This window comes from Hyla sarda, unplaced genomic scaffold (assembly GCF_029499605.1).
Source record: "Hyla sarda isolate aHylSar1 unplaced genomic scaffold, aHylSar1.hap1 scaffold_1370, whole genome shotgun sequence".
Taxonomy (NCBI): Eukaryota; Metazoa; Chordata; class Amphibia; order Anura; family Hylidae; genus Hyla; species Hyla sarda.
This window is the reverse complement of record NW_026607999.1, coordinates 63,038-80,795: the sequence shown is the minus strand read 5'-3', so window position 1 is coordinate 80,795 and position 17,758 is coordinate 63,038. Positions and strand designations below refer to the sequence as shown.

The 17,758-nt window shown below is 45.2% G+C and overlaps 5 non-coding genes across 5 annotated transcripts; all 5 read right to left on the bottom strand.

Moving 5' to 3' along the window:
* Positions 1-2,047: 2,047 nt before the first annotated feature.
* Positions 2,048-2,238, bottom strand: LOC130306415 (U2 spliceosomal RNA). Its single transcript, XR_008855771.1, has one exon. It is a non-coding gene; the product is annotated as a U2 spliceosomal RNA (small nuclear RNA).
* Positions 2,239-4,331: 2,093 nt separating this feature from the next.
* Positions 4,332-4,522, bottom strand: LOC130306414 (U2 spliceosomal RNA). Its single transcript, XR_008855770.1, has one exon. It is a non-coding gene; the product is annotated as a U2 spliceosomal RNA (small nuclear RNA).
* Positions 4,523-6,615: 2,093 nt separating this feature from the next.
* LOC130306426 (U2 spliceosomal RNA) lies at positions 6,616-6,806 on the bottom strand. Its single transcript, XR_008855781.1, has one exon. It is a non-coding gene; the product is annotated as a U2 spliceosomal RNA (small nuclear RNA).
* Positions 6,807-8,905: 2,099 nt separating this feature from the next.
* LOC130306413 (U2 spliceosomal RNA) lies at positions 8,906-9,096 on the bottom strand. Its single transcript, XR_008855769.1, has one exon. It is a non-coding gene; the product is annotated as a U2 spliceosomal RNA (small nuclear RNA).
* A 3,640-nt stretch (positions 9,097-12,736) lies between these two features.
* Positions 12,737-12,922, bottom strand: LOC130306427 (U2 spliceosomal RNA). Its single transcript, XR_008855782.1, has one exon. It is a non-coding gene; the product is annotated as a U2 spliceosomal RNA (small nuclear RNA).
* Positions 12,923-17,758: the final 4,836 nt, after the last annotated feature.

The window sequence follows — 17,758 nt, the reverse complement described above, 5'->3', positions numbered from 1 at the left end:
CTATCACTGCTTGCTGTCAGGGAGGCTGCCAGACAATTTTCCATGCACACTCTGGGCTGGGGGGCAGTCAACCACCAGTACACACAGCAGAACCTAAACCCATACCATTATTGCTAAGCAGCAAGACAGGGGCCCATTGCACTCCCACGGGGCCTTTTTAAATGCAATCCATAACCCGGATTTGCCAGGAACCCTTCTTACTCCTCCTACTTGCATGTGACACTGGGCTTAGGATCTGCATAGGAAACACACACACAAGCACACACCTACCTTTGTTGCCTGCAGATGCCTCCTTGGCTGTCCCCAAACGGTATCAAACCAACACCCACGGGAAGCTGTAAGCATAGAGGACATGCCTGCACCCCATTGGACTTACCTGTGTGGGTTAAATCCGGGTTATTTGACAACCTATGGCGGTGATGGTTCTGCTCAGGCAGAGCAGTGCTGATGCTCCTCATAAAGCTGTCGCTGCTGTGAAGGTTCTAGGTGACATCACAATCCCTATGGTTACATACACGACAAAGCTGGGTTGTTGTTGTTTACACTCTGCAAGGCCTGTGGAAGTGAGTGACATCATAGCACTGTAGTTCTGAGGGTTCTAGATGGATGCAACAATCTCCTGTTGCTTCTATGAAGGCCATAATAGACGACATCACCAAACAGCTCCATAGTCACATACACAGCAAAGGAGAGATGTTGTTTACACCTAGTGATGTCAGTGGTATTGAGTGACATCACAGCACAGTGCTAAGGCTCCTGGGCCTGGACACAGCAGCGGCTGCAATATCTCAACGGAGAATACGTTTATATATATGTGTGTGTGTGCGCGTATATATATATATATATATATATATATATATATATATATATATATATTTCTCCGCCGAAATCACTTTTAAACCCATTTCCACCTTTTTTTCCCTTCTCTTCCTCTTACTTTTTTTTCACTTTTTTTACGTTTTTCTCCTTTTCGCCTCTTTTCTGGGCGTATTATTCTTCTTTTTCTTCTTTTTTTTCGTCTAATGCATACCCCATCAGTGCAGCAATGCTTATTCAATACCGCCAGCAGATGGAGACACTGGGGGATAATTTTCTAAGGATTTATACTGATTTTTCCTGTCTGAATTTGTCGCACAGAAAGTTGCAGGCCAAATATGTGTGACATTTCTGCGACTTTAGCTTCTAGAGCATTTTTACAACATTATACATAGGTGCTGAATACATAAAAAGCGACTGTTCAGCGACAGACAAGTCGCATCGGCTGAAAGTAGGCCAGAATGTCAGTCCATGTTGGAGCAGGTTTAGATACAGTCTAAAGCATAGATCTCAAAGTCTGTGCACAGAATTTAGCAAGGGCCTCGCACCTTCTGATGCATCAGGTAGGTGCACTATAGCATAGCCTAACCCTCTGTACTTTGGTCTATATTGATGCGGGACATAGACAGCCAGCTGATGACCAATCCATTAGTGCAATGGATGGCTGGAAGCATTTGTCTTTGCCTTTGCAATACCACAGAAGCAATGCATGGTCAATGTACAGCAATGACACACCTGTGTGAACAGCCAGGAGACCCCCCCATGTTATGTTACATAGTTACATAGTTAGTACGGTCGAAAAAAGACATATGTCCATCAAGTTCAACCAGGGAATTAAGGGGTAGGGGTGTGGCGCGATATTGGGGAAGGGATGAGATTTTATATTTCTTCATAAGCATTAATCTTATTTTGTCAATTAGGAACATTCAGCACCCACCCGCTATCAAGGCAGCTGCCTATCATGTCATGCCCTACCTGCACAGGTGTGCTGGCTACTCAAATGATCCAATTAAGGAGGCCATTTAGTCAGCAGCAGCAGAAGTCCTGTGCCTGGACGCTCCAACAGCGGCCAGACACAAGCAGAAGCAGCAGAAGCAGCAGCAGCACCACCTTTTGTTTTTTGGCTGCAGCAGCAGCAGCAGCAGCAGCAAGGCCCACAGGGCTGGCTAGCTGGCTAGCCAGCAAGCAGGTAGCAATGAAAGTAGGAATCTTTCTTTTTAACCCTGTAAGGGGGTGGTGCACTGTACCCGAAGATACTGCCATATCGGGTCAATGCATAGGGCGACGGAAGCAAGCTTCGAAATCGGCCCCCGTTCTCAAAAATCCATTTAATATATGGTCCCCAGATAGGGGACGTATCAGATATTAAACTGATAAGAACAGATACTACACTTGATCTTAGCCAAAAGGCCGAGAAGCGATAACCGTGAAAGGGGCGGGCCCAACAAGGTCCCCTTCATGGGCACTATCACTGCTTGCTGTCAGGGAGGCTGCCAGACAATTTTCCATGCACACTCTGGGCTGGGGGGCAGTCAACCACCAGTACACACAGCAGAACCTAAACCCATACCATTATTGCTAAGCAGCAAGACAGGGGCCCATTGCACTCCCACGGGGCCTTTTTAAATGCAATCCATAACCCGGATTTGCCAGGAACCCTTCTTACTCCTCCTACTTGCATGTGACACTGGGCTTAGGATCTGCATAGGAAACACACACACAAGCACACACCTACCTTTGTTGCCTGCAGATGCCTCCTTGGCTGTCCCCAAACGGTATCAAACCAACACCCACGGGAAGCTGTAAGCATAGAGGACATGCCTGCACCCCATTGGACTTACCTGTGTGGGTTAAATCCGGGTTATTTGACAACCTATGGCGGTGATGGTTCTGCTCAGGCAGAGCAGTGCTGATGCTCCTCATAAAGCTGTCGCTGCTGTGAAGGTTCTAGGTGACATCACAATCCCTATGGTTACATACACGACAAAGCTGGGTTGTTGTTGTTTACACTCTGCAAGGCCTGTGGAAGTGAGTGACATCATAGCACTGTAGTTCTGAGGGTTCTAGATGGATGCAACAATCTCCTGTTGCTTCTATGAAGGCCATAATAGACGACATCACCAAACAGCTCCATAGTCACATACACAGCAAAGGAGAGATGTTGTTTACACCTAGTGATGTCAGTGGTATTGAGTGACATCACAGCACAGTGCTAAGGCTCCTGGGCCTGGACACAGCAGCGGCTGCAATATCTCAACGGAGAATACGTTTATATATATGTGTGTGTGTGCGCGTATATATATATATATATATATATATATATATATATATATATATATATATTTCTCCGCCGAAATCACTTTTAAACCCATTTCCACCTTTTTTTCCCTTCTCTTCCTCTTACTTTTTTTTCACGTTTTTTTACGTTTTTCTCCTTTTCGCCTCTTTTCTGGGCGTATTATTCTTCTTTTTCTTCTTTTTTTTCGTCTAATGCATACCCCATCAGTGCAGCAATGCTTATTCAATACCGCCAGCAGATGGAGACACTGGGGGATAATTTTCTAAGGATTTATACTGATTTTTCCTGTCTGAATTTGTCGCACAGAAAGTTGCAGGCCAAATATGTGTGACATTTCTGCGACTTTAGCTTCTAGAGCATTTTTACAACATTATACATAGGTGCTGAATACATAAAAAGCGACTGTTCAGCGACAGACAAGTCGCATCGGCTGAAAGTAGGCCAGAATGTCAGTCCATGTTGGAGCAGGTTTAGATACAGTCTAAAGCATAGATCTCAAAGTCTGTGCACAGAATTTAGCAAGGGCCTCGCACCTTCTGATGCATCAGGTAGGTGCACTATAGCATAGCCTAACCCTCTGTACTTTGGTCTATATTGATGCGGGACATAGACAGCCAGCTGATGACCAATCCATTAGTGCAATGGATGGCTGGAAGCATTTGTCTTTGCCTTTGCAATACCACAGAAGCAATGCATGGTCAATGTACAGCAATGACACACCTGTGTGAACAGCCAGGAGACCCCCCCATGTTATGTTACATAGTTACATAGTTAGTACGGTCGAAAAAAGACATATGTCCATCAAGTTCAACCAGGGAATTAAGGGGTAGGGGTGTGGCGCGATATTGGGGAAGGGATGAGATTTTATATTTCTTCATAAGCATTAATCTTATTTTGTCAATTAGGAACATTCAGCACCCACCCGCTATCAAGGCAGCTGCCTATCATGTCATGCCCTACCTGCACAGGTGTGCTGGCTACTCAAATGATCCAATTAAGGAGGCCATTTAGTCAGCAGCAGCAGAAGTCCTGTGCCTGGACGCTCCAACAGCGGCCAGACACAAGCAGAAGCAGCAGAAGCAGCAGCAGCACCACCTTTTGTTTTTTGGCTGCAGCAGCAGCAGCAGCAGCAGCAAGGCCCACAGGGCTGGCTAGCTGGCTAGCCAGCAAGCAGGTAGCAATGAAAGTAGGAATCTTTCTTTTTAACCCTGTAAGGGGGTGGTGCACTGTACCCGAAGATACTGCCATATCGGGTCAATGCATAGGGCGACGGAAGCAAGCTTCGAAATCGGCCCCCGTTCTCAAAAATCCATTTAATATATGGTCCCCAGATAGGGGACGTATCAGATATTAAACTGATAAGAACAGATACTACACTTGATCTTAGCCAAAAGGCCGAGAAGCGATAACCGTGAAAGGGGCGGGCCCAACAAGGTCCCCTTCATGGGCACTATCACTGCTTGCTGTCAGGGAGGCTGCCAGACAATTTTCCATGCACACTCTGGGCTGGGGGGCAGTCAACCACCAGTACACACAGCAGAACCTAAACCCATACCATTATTGCTAAGCAGCAAGACAGGGGCCCATTGCACTCCCACGGGGCCTTTTTAAATGCAATCCATAACCCGGATTTGCCAGGAACCCTTCTTACTCCTCCTACTTGCATGTGACACTGGGCTTAGGATCTGCATAGGAAACACACACACAAGCACACACCTACCTTTGTTGCCTGCAGATGCCTCCTTGGCTGTCCCCAAACGGTATCAAACCAACACCCACGGGAAGCTGTAAGCATAGAGGACATGCCTGCACCCCATTGGACTTACCTGTGTGGGTTAAATCCGGGTTATTTGACAACCTATGGCGGTGATGGTTCTGCTCAGGCAGAGCAGTGCTGATGCTCCTCATAAAGCTGTCGCTGCTGTGAAGGTTCTAGGTGACATCACAATCCCTATGGTTACATACACGACAAAGCTGGGTTGTTGTTGTTTACACTCTGCAAGGCCTGTGGAAGTGAGTGACATCATAGCACTGTAGTTCTGAGGGTTCTAGATGGATGCAACAATCTCCTGTTGCTTCTATGAAGGCCATAATAGACGACATCACCAAACAGCTCCATAGTCACATACACAGCAAAGGAGAGATGTTGTTTACACCTAGTGATGTCAGTGGTATTGAGTGACATCACAGCACAGTGCTAAGGCTCCTGGGCCTGGACACAGCAGCGGCTGCAATATCTCAACGGAGAATACGTTTATATATATGTGTGTGTGTGTGCGCATATATATATATATATATATATATATATATATATATATATATATATATTTCTCCGCCGAAATCACTTTTAAACCCATTTCCACCTTTTTTTCCCTTCTCTTCCTCTTACTTTTTTTTCACGTTTTTTTACGTTTTTCTCCTTTTCGCCTCTTTTCTGGGCGTATTATTCTTCTTTTTCTTCTTTTTTTTCGTCTAATGCATACCCCATCAGTGCAGCAATGCTTATTCAATACCGCCAGCAGATGGAGACACTGGGGGATAATTTTCTAAGGATTTATACTGATTTTTCCTGTCTGAATTTGTCGCACAGAAAGTTGCAGGCCAAATATGTGTGACATTTCTGCGACTTTAGCTTCTAGAGCATTTTTACAACATTATACATAGGTGCTGAATACATAAAAAGCGACTGTTCAGCGACAGACAAGTCGCATCGGCTGAAAGTAGGCCAGAATGTCAGTCCATGTTGGAGCAGGTTTAGATACAGTCTAAAGCATAGATCTCAAAGTCTGTGCACAGAATTTAGCAAGGGCCTCGCACCTTCTGATGCATCAGGTAGGTGCACTATAGCATAGCCTAACCCTCTGTACTTTGGTCTATATTGATGCGGGACATAGACAGCCAGCTGATGACCAATCCATTAGTGCAATGGATGGCTGGAAGCATTTGTCTTTGCCTTTGCAATACCACAGAAGCAATGCATGGTCAATGTACAGCAATGACACACCTGTGTGAACAGCCAGGAGACCCCCCCATGTTATGTTACATAGTTACATAGTTAGTACGGTCGAAAAAAGACATATGTCCATCAAGTTCAACCAGGGAATTAAGGGGTAGGGGTGTGGCGCGATATTGGGGAAGGGATGAGATTTTATATTTCTTCATAAGCATTAATCTTATTTTGTCAATTAGGAACATTCAGCACCCACCCGCTATCAAGGCAGCTGCCTATCATGTCATGCCCTACCTGCACAGGTGTGCTGGCTACTCAAATGATCCAATTAAGGAGGCCATTTAGTCAGCAGCAGCAGAAGTCCTGTGCCTGGACGCTCCAACAGCGGCCAGACACAAGCAGAAGCAGCAGAAGCAGCAGCAGCACCACCTTTTGTTTTTTGGCTGCAGCAGCAGCAGCAGCAGCAGCAAGGCCCACAGGGCTGGCTAGCTGGCTAGCCAGCAAGCAGGTAGCAATGAAAGTAGGAATCTTTCTTTTTAACCCTGTAAGGGGGTGGTGCACAGTACCCGAAGATACTGCCATATCGGGTCAATGCATAGGGCGACGGAAGCAAGCTTCGAAATCGGCCCCCGTTCTCAAAAATCCATTTAATATATGGTCCCCAGATAGGGGACGTATCAGATATTAAACTGATAAGAACAGATACTACACTTGATCTTAGCCAAAAGGCCGAGAAGCGATAACCGTGAAAGGGGCGGGCCCAACAAGGTCCCCTTCATGGGCACTATCACTGCTTGCTGTCAGGGAGGCTGCCAGACAATTTTCCATGCACACTCTGGGCTGGGGGGCAGTCAACCACCAGTACACACAGCAGAACCTAAACCCATACCATTATTGCTAAGCAGCAAGACAGGGGCCCATTGCACTCCCACGGGGCCTTTTTAAATGCAATCCATAACCCGGATTTGCCAGGAACCCTTCTTACTCCTCCTACTTGCATGTGACACTGGGCTTAGGATCTGCATAGGAAACACACACACAAGCACACACCTACCTTTGTTGCCTGCAGATGCCTCCTTGGCTGTCCCCAAACGGTATCAAACCAACACCCACGGGAAGCTGTAAGCATAGAGGACATGCCTGCACCCCATTGGACTTACCTGTGTGGGTTAAATCCGGGTTATTTGACAACCTATGGCGGTGATGGTTCTGCTCAGGCAGAGCAGTGCTGATGCTCCTCATAAAGCTGTCGCTGCTGTGAAGGTTCTAGGTGACATCACAATCCCTATGGTTACATACACGACAAAGCTGGGTTGTTGTTGTTTACACTCTGCAAGGCCTGTGGAAGTGAGTGACATCATAGCACTGTAGTTCTGAGGGTTCTAGATGGATGCAACAATCTCCTGTTGCTTCTATGAAGGCCATAATAGACGACATCACCAAACAGCTCCATAGTCACATACACAGCAAAGGAGAGATGTTGTTTACACCTAGTGATGTCAGTGGTATTGAGTGACATCACAGCACAGTGCTAAGGCTCCTGGGCCTGGACACAGCAGCGGCTGCAATATCTCAACGGAGAATACGTTTATATATATGTGTGTGTGTGCGCGTATATATATATATATATATATATATATATATATATATATATATATATATATATATTTCTCCGCCGAAATCACTTTTAAACCCATTTCCACCTTTTTTTCCCTTCTCTTCCTCTTACTTTTTTTTCACGTTTTTTTACGTTTTTCTCCTTTTCGCCTCTTTTCTGGGCGTATTATTCTTCTTTTTCTTCTTTTTTTTCGTCTAATGCATACCCCATCAGTGCAGCAATGCTTATTCAATACCGCCAGCAGATGGAGACACTGGGGGATAATTTTCTAAGGATTTATACTGATTTTTCCTGTCTGAATTTGTCGCACAGAAAGTTGCAGGCCAAATATGTGTGACATTTCTGCGACTTTAGCTTCTAGAGCATTTTTACAACATTATACATAGGTGCTGAATACATAAAAAGCGACTGTTCAGCGACAGACAAGTCGCATCGGCTGAAAGTAGGCCAGAATGTCAGTCCATGTTGGAGCAGGTTTAGATACAGTCTAAAGCATAGATCTCAAAGTCTGTGCACAGAATTTAGCAAGGGCCTCGCACCTTCTGATGCATCAGGTAGGTGCACTATAGCATAGCCTAACCCTCTGTACTTTGGTCTATATTGATGCGGGACATAGACAGCCAGCTGATGACCAATCCATTAGTGCAATGGATGGCTGGAAGCATTTGTCTTTGCCTTTGCAATACCACAGAAGCAATGCATGGTCAATGTACAGCAATGACACACCTGTGTGAACAGCCAGGAGACCCCCCCATGTTATGTTACATAGTTACATAGTTAGTACGGTCGAAAAAAGACATATGTCCATCAAGTTCAACCAGGGAATTAAGGGGTAGGGGTGTGGCGCGATATTGGGGAAGGGATGAGATTTTATATTTCTTCATAAGCATTAATCTTATTTTGTCAATTAGGAACATTCAGCACCCACCCGCTATCAAGGCAGCTGCCTATCATGTCATGCCCTACCTGCACAGGTGTGCTGGCTACTCAAATGATCCAATTAAGGAGGCCATTTAGTCAGCAGCAGCAGAAGTCCTGTGCCTGGACGCTCCAACAGCGGCCAGACACAAGCAGAAGCAGCAGAAGCAGCAGCAGCACCACCTTTTGTTTTTTGGCTGCAGCAGCAGCAGCAGCAGCAGCAAGGCCCACAGGGCTGGCTAGCTGGCTAGCCAGCAAGCAGGTAGCAATGAAAGTAGGAATCTTTCTTTTTAACCCTGTAAGGGGGTGGTGCACTGTACCCGAAGATACTGCCATATCGGGTCAATGCATAGGGCGACGGAAGCAAGCTTCGAAATCGGCCCCCGTTCTCAAAAATCCATTTAATATATGGTCCCCAGATAGGGGACGTATCAGATATTAAACTGATAAGAACAGATACTACACTTGATCTTAGCCAAAAGGCCGAGAAGCGATAACCGTGAAAGGGGCGGGCCCAACAAGGTCCCCTTCATGGGCACTATCACTGCTTGCTGTCAGGGAGGCTGCCAGACAATTTTCCATGCACACTCTGGGCTGGGGGGCAGTCAACCACCAGTACACACAGCAGAACCTAAACCCATACCATTATTGCTAAGCAGCAAGACAGGGGCCCATTGCACTCCCACGGGGCCTTTTTAAATGCAATCCATAACCCGGATTTGCCAGGAACCCTTCTTACTCCTCCTACTTGCATGTGACACTGGGCTTAGGATCTGCATAGGAAACACACACACAAGCACACACCTACCTTTGTTGCCTGCAGATGCCTCCTTGGCTGTCCCCAAACGGTATCAAACCAACACCCACGGGAAGCTGTAAGCATAGAGGACATGCCTGCACCCCATTGGACTTACCTGTGTGGGTTAAATCCGGGTTATTTGACAACCTATGGCGGTGATGGTTCTGCTCAGGCAGAGCAGTGCTGATGCTCCTCATAAAGCTGTCGCTGCTGTGAAGGTTCTAGGTGACATCACAATCCCTATGGTTACATACACGACAAAGCTGGGTTGCTGTTGTTTACACTCTGCAAGGCCTGTGGAAGTGAGTGACATCATAGCACTGTAGTTCTGAGGGTTCTAGATGGATGCAACAATCTCCTGTTGCTTCTATGAAGGCCATAATAGACGACATCACCAAACAGCTCCATAGTCACATACACAGCAAAGGAGAGATGTTGTTTACACCTAGTGATGTCAGTGGTATTGAGTGACATCACAGCACAGTGCTAAGGCTCCTGGGCCTGGACACAGCAGCGGCTGCAATATCTCAACGGAGAATACGTTTATATATATGTGTGTGTGTGCGCGTATATATATATATATATATATAAAAAGCAAAATCATCGGTAGTTGCAGTATCTTGTAATACCTTTTTTATTGGACTAACAAGATTTTGTAGAGACAAGCTTTCGGGATTCCTCCCTTTATCAAGTCATAAGCATTTCTGAGCTCACAAGGAGAAAACACAGGTTCTATCTCACAAAATATGCAGGGGTTAAAACAACATTAGTGGAGAATGGACATTAAGTTGGGCCATAAATTGTATAGCAATAGGACGATAGATACAGATAAGGATGAGGAGGGGAGGGGGGGGGCTGGAGAGCAGAGGTGAGAATAGTGGTTACGCTGGACAGACAATTTTACTACAGAACCATAGACTGAAGATAAGACTAGACAGGGGAGGGGGAGCAGGGGTGTGATGGTGTTAGAGCAGGGAGAGAGTAGAGAGTTTAGCAAAGGTTATAGGAAATTTTGATAATGGGATAAGAAGCTTAAATCCACATTAAGTCCTCTGTTCTTGGAGTCATAAAGAACTATCATTTTGGCTTCAAATGTCTTTCTTTCCTGGGTGTTCTTGAAGTTTCCTTTCAGGATCTTGATTTTGAGGTCCTGTAGGGAGTGACCTGTTTGAGTGAAGTGGTGTCCAACTGGGGTGCAATAGTCCTTTTCTCTATGGTTGTTGATGGACGATCTGTGGAGGTTCATCCTTTTGTTGAGTGGCTGACTGGTCTCACCAATGTAACATCCCAGGTCACACTTGGTGCATTGTATCATGTAGACTACATTCTCTGTGGTGCAGGAGTATTGCCCCTTGATGTTGTATGCCTTGTTGTTGTGGGAGGCCTCAGAATTTGTGCAGATGTGTTGACAGAGTTTACAGCGCGGTTTGGCGCAGGGTTTGGTCCCATTGTCTGTATCTGATGTGTCTGTGGGTAGTTTCCTATTGACCAGTTTTTGTTTTAAGTTGGGTGGTTGTCTGAAGGCCAAGATGGGTGGTTCAGGAAAGATTTGCTTTAACACCTCATCTTCTGCTAGTATTGGCTGCAGGTCTTTGATGATTTTGCGTATTTCCTCAAGGGTGGGATTGTATGTGGCTACCAGTGGTATGCGTGATGAGGTTTGTTTCTCTCTGTATTGCAGCAGGTGTTCACGTGGTGTTTGAAGAGCAGAGTGGATTTTCTTATGGATGGTCCTTGGTTTGTAACCTTTTTGTTTAAATTTCTCAGCTAGTGTTTGTAGATGTGTGTCTCTGTCATCAGGGTTGGAGCAGATGCGGTGGTACCTGATGGCTTGGCTGTATATTATGCCTTTCTTGGTGTGGGACGGATGGGAACTTGAATTTATGGCCCAACTTAATGTCCATTCTCCACTAATGTTGTTTTAACCCCTGCATATTTTGTGAGATAGAACCTGTGTTTTCTCCTTGTGAGCTCAGAAATGCTTATGACTTGATAAAGGGAGGAATCCCGAAAGCTTGTCTCTACAAAATCTTGTTAGTCCAATAAAAAAGGTATTACAAGATACTGCAACTACCGATGATTTTGCTTTTTGCATCACTGGACTAATACGGCTACTCCTAACTAATCTATATATATATATATATATATATATATATATATATATTTCTCCGCCGAAATCACTTTTAAACCCATTTCCACCTTTTTTTCCCTTCTCTTCCTCTTACTTTTTTTTCAAGTTTTTTTACGTTTTTCTCCTTTTCGCCTCTTTTCTGGGCGTATTATTCTTCTTTTTCTTCTTTTTTTTCGTCTAATGCATACCCCATCAGTGCAGCAATGCTTATTCAATACCGCCAGCAGATGGAGACACTGGGGGATAATTTTCTAAGGATTTATACTGATTTTTCCTGTCTGAATTTGTCGCACAGAAAGTTGCAGGCCAAATATGTGTGACATTTCTGCGACTTTAGCTTCTAGAGCATTTTTACAACATTATACATAGGTGCTGAATACATAAAAAGCGACTGTTCAGCGACAGACAAGTCGCATCGGCTGAAAGTAGGCCAGAATGTCAGTCCATGTTGGAGCAGGTTTAGATACAGTCTAAAGCATAGATCTCAAAGTCTGTGCACAGAATTTAGCAAGGGCCTCGCACCTTCTGATGCATCAGGTAGGTGCACTATAGCATAGCCTAACCCTCTGTACTTTGGTCTATATTGATGCGGGACATAGACAGCCAGCTGATGACCAATCCATTAGTGCAATGGATGGCTGGAAGCATTTGTCTTTGCCTTTGCAATACCACAGAAGCAATGCATGGTCAATGTACAGCAATGACACACCTGTGTGAACAGCCAGGAGACCCCCCCATGTTATGTTACATAGTTACATAGTTAGTACGGTCGAAAAAAGACATATGTCCATCAAGTTCAACCAGGGAATTAAGGGGTAGGGGTGTGGCGCGATATTGGGGAAGGGATGAGATTTTATATTTCTTCATAAGCATTAATCTTATTTTGTCAATTAGGAACATTCAGCACCCACCCGCTATCAAGGCAGCTGCCTATCATGTCATGCCCTACCTGCACAGGTGTGCTGGCTACTCAAATGATCCAATTAAGGAGGCCATTTAGTCAGCAGCAGCAGAAGTCCTGTGCCTGGACGCTCCAACAGCGGCCAGACACAAGCAGAAGCAGCAGAAGCAGCAGCAGCACCACCTTTTGTTTTTTGGCTGCAGCAGCAGCAGCAGCAGCAGCAAGGCCCACAGGGCTGGCTAGCTGGCTAGCCAGCAAGCAGGTAGCAATGAAAGTAGGAATCTTTCTTTTTAACCCTGTAAGGGGGTGGTGCACTGTACCCGAAGATACTGCCATATCGGGTCAATGCATAGGGCGACGGAAGCAAGCTTCGAAATCGGCCCCCGTTCTCAAAAATCCATTTAATATATGGTCCCCAGATAGGGGACGTATCAGATATTAAACTGATAAGAACAGATAAGGTTTCAACAAAATTTTATTGAATAAATAAGAAACCATACAAAATTTAAAATGCAAAATAATAAAAGGTTCACAAAAGTTTTAAAATACAAATAATAAAACCAGTAATAAAAGGAGAAAAAATAAAAATGGCAGGATAAAACATTATACAAATGTCATAAAAACTGATTATATTGTTATTTCGTTCCATAGAGGCAGACACCACATGGATGCTGCCTCGCTGGCCCCCAACTGTTTCTTGTCTCTTAGGTAATAGATGTACATCTCACTCAGGGCCAGCTTTATACAGTTTTTAACATCAATAAAATCATGTTTAAAAAGTAAGATGTTCCTAACTTTCCAGATGGCATTTTTAAAACAATTAATAATCATCCAGCAGATCATCTGCTGTTTAAAATTGGGGCAGTTAAAAAGACCGTAAAAGACACATTCGTGATTAAAATCTTTTAGGCCGCAGGCCCACTTCAAAAGTGGGCCTACCTTCCTCCAAAGCTCCCGTGCAAAAGGGCAGTTCCAAAATATGTGCAGCACCGTTTCGTCCACTCCGCAGCCATCTCTCGGGCACTTGGCTCTCGCCACCAGTCCTCGCCTGTGCTGGAACTCACGAGTAGGGAGGCACTGGTGGACGATTGCCCAGGCAAGATCCCTGTGTACATTCGCCAGAAACTTCCCGTACACGTTCCGCCATACCTTTTTGGATCTTGCCTGTGTGAAATTGGACACTGCCAGGGTAACCTCACTCCGCCTGAGGACCTTTGATACCTTTCTCTGGTCCCCCAGTATGTCAGGCTCCAAATCTTGGAGACCTAGGAGCCTGACTGTCTTTTCCAACACCACATAATGTTTTGGGGGACACAGAAGCACCGGAGCGTTCAGAGGGATGCGCAACCATCTTTTAAAAACCATGCCCGCAGCGTACCTTAAAAAGCAGCTAAAAATGCCATCGGATTTAATAATTTTAAAACAGAAACAGAAATACTTTATGTAAAAGAAAGTAAAAAGGTTAGGAACATCTTTCCCGCCATTATCTTTACTTTTGTACATAAAATCACGCTTTAATTTCTCCATTTTTGAACCCCATAAAAAAGTAAAAACAATTCTAGTTACTTTTTTAATGTATAAAATAGATGGAGGAAATACCATGGCAATGTATAGCATAATAGGGAGTAAAACCATCTTTATTATTAAAATCTTCCCCTCCATGGTAAGGTTTCTAAGATTCCACATTAAAATCTTCTTCTCCATCTTAGCTATAGCTGAATCCCAGTTAGGGCTCCCATCATTGACCTGGTTAAAAACAATACCTAAAACTTTAATTTGATCCTGTTGCATTGTAACTCCTGGGGTGATGGATGAATCCCAGGAGCCAATATAAAAACAGTCACATTTATCTGTGTTTAGCTTAAAACCAGAGACCTCGCAGAAATAGCTGGTGTTCCTCAATGCCCCCCTCATGGATGGAGAGTCCGGGCACAGTATGGTGACATCATCCATGTACCCCAACACCTTTAGATGGGTCCCTCCTCCACCAGGTATCGGTACGCCTCTTACTACCCGGTCTTTTCTGAGGAGGGCCATCAGTGGTTCGATTGCGCAAATAAAAAGGAGTGGGGACAGGGGGCAGCCCTGTTTGACACCTGATAAAAGAGGAACACCGCTGGTTAAAAAGCCATTAACAGAGACTTGACTAAAACAGGATCGGTATAAAAGCATGATTCGGCTTAAAATCGTTTCAGGCACTGCCATCTTTTTAAGAACTAAAAACAGGTATTCATGGGAGACCCTATCAAAGGCTTTTTCAAAGTCTAAGGATAAAATTGCTACAGTTTGATTTCTATCCTTAAAATACCATAAAACATCTCTTAAAATATTTAGGGATTCAGCTATAGACCTTCCAGGTACCCCACAAACCTGATTTGGGTGAATTAATTTATGAATAAAAGGTTTAAAACGGACAGCTAATAACTTGGCTAAAACTTTATAATCGACATTTAAAAGTGTGATGGGGCGCCAATTTTTTAGCATATCCTTTTCACCCTTTTTAAAAAGTAATGATACAATCCCCCTCCTCCAGGAAGGGGGAAGTTCATTAACAATAAAAGTTTCTTTATACAATAAAACCATATCATCCTTTAAAATATCCCAAAAAGCTAAATAAAATTCGATGGGTAAACCATCTTCCCCAGGGGCCTTCCCACTAGAAAAACTTTTAAAAACAAATAAAAGTTCATCTAAGTTAAGATCACGGGATAAAACCTCCTGGTCTAAAACATCTAGCTTAAAATCAAGGGAATTAAGAACATGTTCTAAAAAGGATGGATTAAGATCTTTCTTATTAAAAAGAAGCTGGTAGAAGTTAAAAACTGCATCTAACATGCCTTTTGGAGTGGATTCACCCTCAAGGTTTTGGATGATATCCCTCCTATTCATCACTTTTTTAAAAAAGAAACGGGAACATTTCTCGCCCTCCTCCAGGTGCTGCACATGTGAGTTAAAAATTATTTGTTTCCCTTTCTTTTCTATGGCATGTTTTATTTCAGTTTTAAGGTTTAAAATATAATTTTCTACATCCATAGCAGCTTCTTTCAATTTAAAAAGTACATTTAAACGCATGTTAAGAACATAAAACCACTGTTTTTCCATTTTTGCCTTCTTCTTACCTGCTTTGATAAAAAAAAATCTGATTTTAGATTTGGTGCCCTCCCACCAGTGCAGCATAGGCTCGTGGGGTTTTCTTTGTGATTGCCAGCACTGGTAGGTCCGCACAAACTCCTCTTTTATCTCAGGGTCCTCTAGGAGTGTGGTGTTTAATCTCCAGAGGCCCCTTTTTGCTTTTTGCTCCCCCTCTAGCTCCAGGCCCACCAAGAGGAGCTTATGATCAGAGAAGATATTCTGCTCGAGTGTGCATTTCAGGGGTTTAAAAGCTCTAGAGGAAAAAATAAAATCGATTCTGGAGCTCACTCTTCCATTGGACCATGTGGCGCCCGGGTCCTCCGGCAAGAGATCCTTCCAGCAATCTTTCAAATTAAAATCATCAATAAAATTTTTAAGCAGGTAAGAAGTGCGGTCTTTACGATTAATATCCCCACCCTGCCGGTGTTCCCCATCACGTATGCAGTTAAAATCACCTCCCACCAGCAGGGGGGAAGACCCAACACAAAACAGTGGTAAAATTTCAAATAGTTCTGCCCGCTCCTGTTTATCAGGAGGGGCATACACATTTAAAACACGAATTAAAAGTCCATTAAAATATAGATGAATTAAAAGAGCTCTGCCAGGCACAATCTCAGTTACTGTATGAATAGAAAAGGACTGGCCTCGGCAGAGCAGCCCAACACCCACAGAACGACAGTCATTTGCACCGGACCATATGGATGGGCCCAGCTTCCAGTCTTCTTTTAAGTCTTTATAGTCCATTTTACTAGGGATTCCACATTCTTGTAGCAGGCAAAGGTCAAAGTCACATGTCTCTAGATAAGAAAATAAAGCAGCCCTGCGATCAGGGCTCTTTAAGGACCTCACATTGAGTGAGGCAATTTTTACAGGGATAGGCATAGTTTATGGAGAGTCCGTGCTTGGAGAATCAAAGTCAATAATAAGCTGCGTACCGTCATCCCCCGCCTGCGGGGTCATCAGCTCCTTGATGTTCTGAGGGTCGGAGCTTGAGATCGATGATGCCCCGACCCTGAGCTCGCTCTCGTCCGAACTACGGCACGCCGCTTTCCTTTGAATGTCTTCCTCTTCTTCTTCTCTTTGTCTTTTAAATGTCACACTGCTGTCCATATCCTCTGTGTTGCTCTCACTCGATGTAATCTCTGGCCCCCGGCTGATGGATCTGCGTCTTCTTTCATCTTTTGACGACTGGAACTGCTGCACAGGGGCCTGTGAGGCCTCTTTTCCGGAACCTTTGCCGCTACCTTGGGAAGTTTTCATCGCTTGTTCCCCAGCAAGCGTTGCTGAGGACTGTTGCTCCAACTTCCCCATCGATCGACGATGGCCAGTTTTACCCACCGGGTCCACTGCTGGCGGGGCAGCAAACCCTGGTTTGGCGCCACTTGTCTTCTTGGCCCTGTCCTGTATAGGCGGAGTAACAGGACCGGGCTCAGACCTGGCCACCTGGCTCCCCTTCCGGCGGGCTTTCACCGGGGCCTCTTCGTCCGGAGCAGGGCGACCCTGGGCCAAGCCAGTACCTGGCTTATGCTGCAATTTTGGGTCCACCTCTGCCCCCACCGAGGCCCGTCGGCTGCCACCCGCCACAGGTGAGCCCCCTTCAGAAGTTTTGGCGGGCTCTTGAGCCAGGTAGGAAGTCGATCGACGTCTTTCAATTTCCCGGGCAGTAAACTCGATCACCCGCCCGGGCTTCGTGGAATCCCCATGGCCTCCCCCTAGCACTACCACCGGTGGGCCCCCCGATGGAGCACCAGAGGTCTTGGGCCTGGACCCATCAGTACCTGCCATCTGGGGTTTGGGCATCTTAAAAAAGGACGTCTTTTGTCCTGTCCCCTCTTTGGGTGGGCCCAGCCTTGACCCACCCATTGTAGTTTTTGCTTTATGGGGACAGGAATTAAAATCGTGATTTTCCTCTCCGCAGAGGTTGCACCTTATCGTATGGCTACATCTTGAGGCTATGTGACCTTCTTGGCCACACCTATTGCAGCGAATCACACGCTCCGCGCCGCAGGTCTCCTGGGTGTGGCCAAACCTCAAGCAATTTCGGCAATACATAGGCATTTGAGGATAGAACAGGAAGCCCCGAACTCTCCCGATGGCAAAATTTGGGGGCGGATGGCAAAGACCCCCAATACCACCGGGATCCTTACGGAGCTTGACCCAGAACTTCCTCTTGCCGTTCCAGAACCGCACGGAG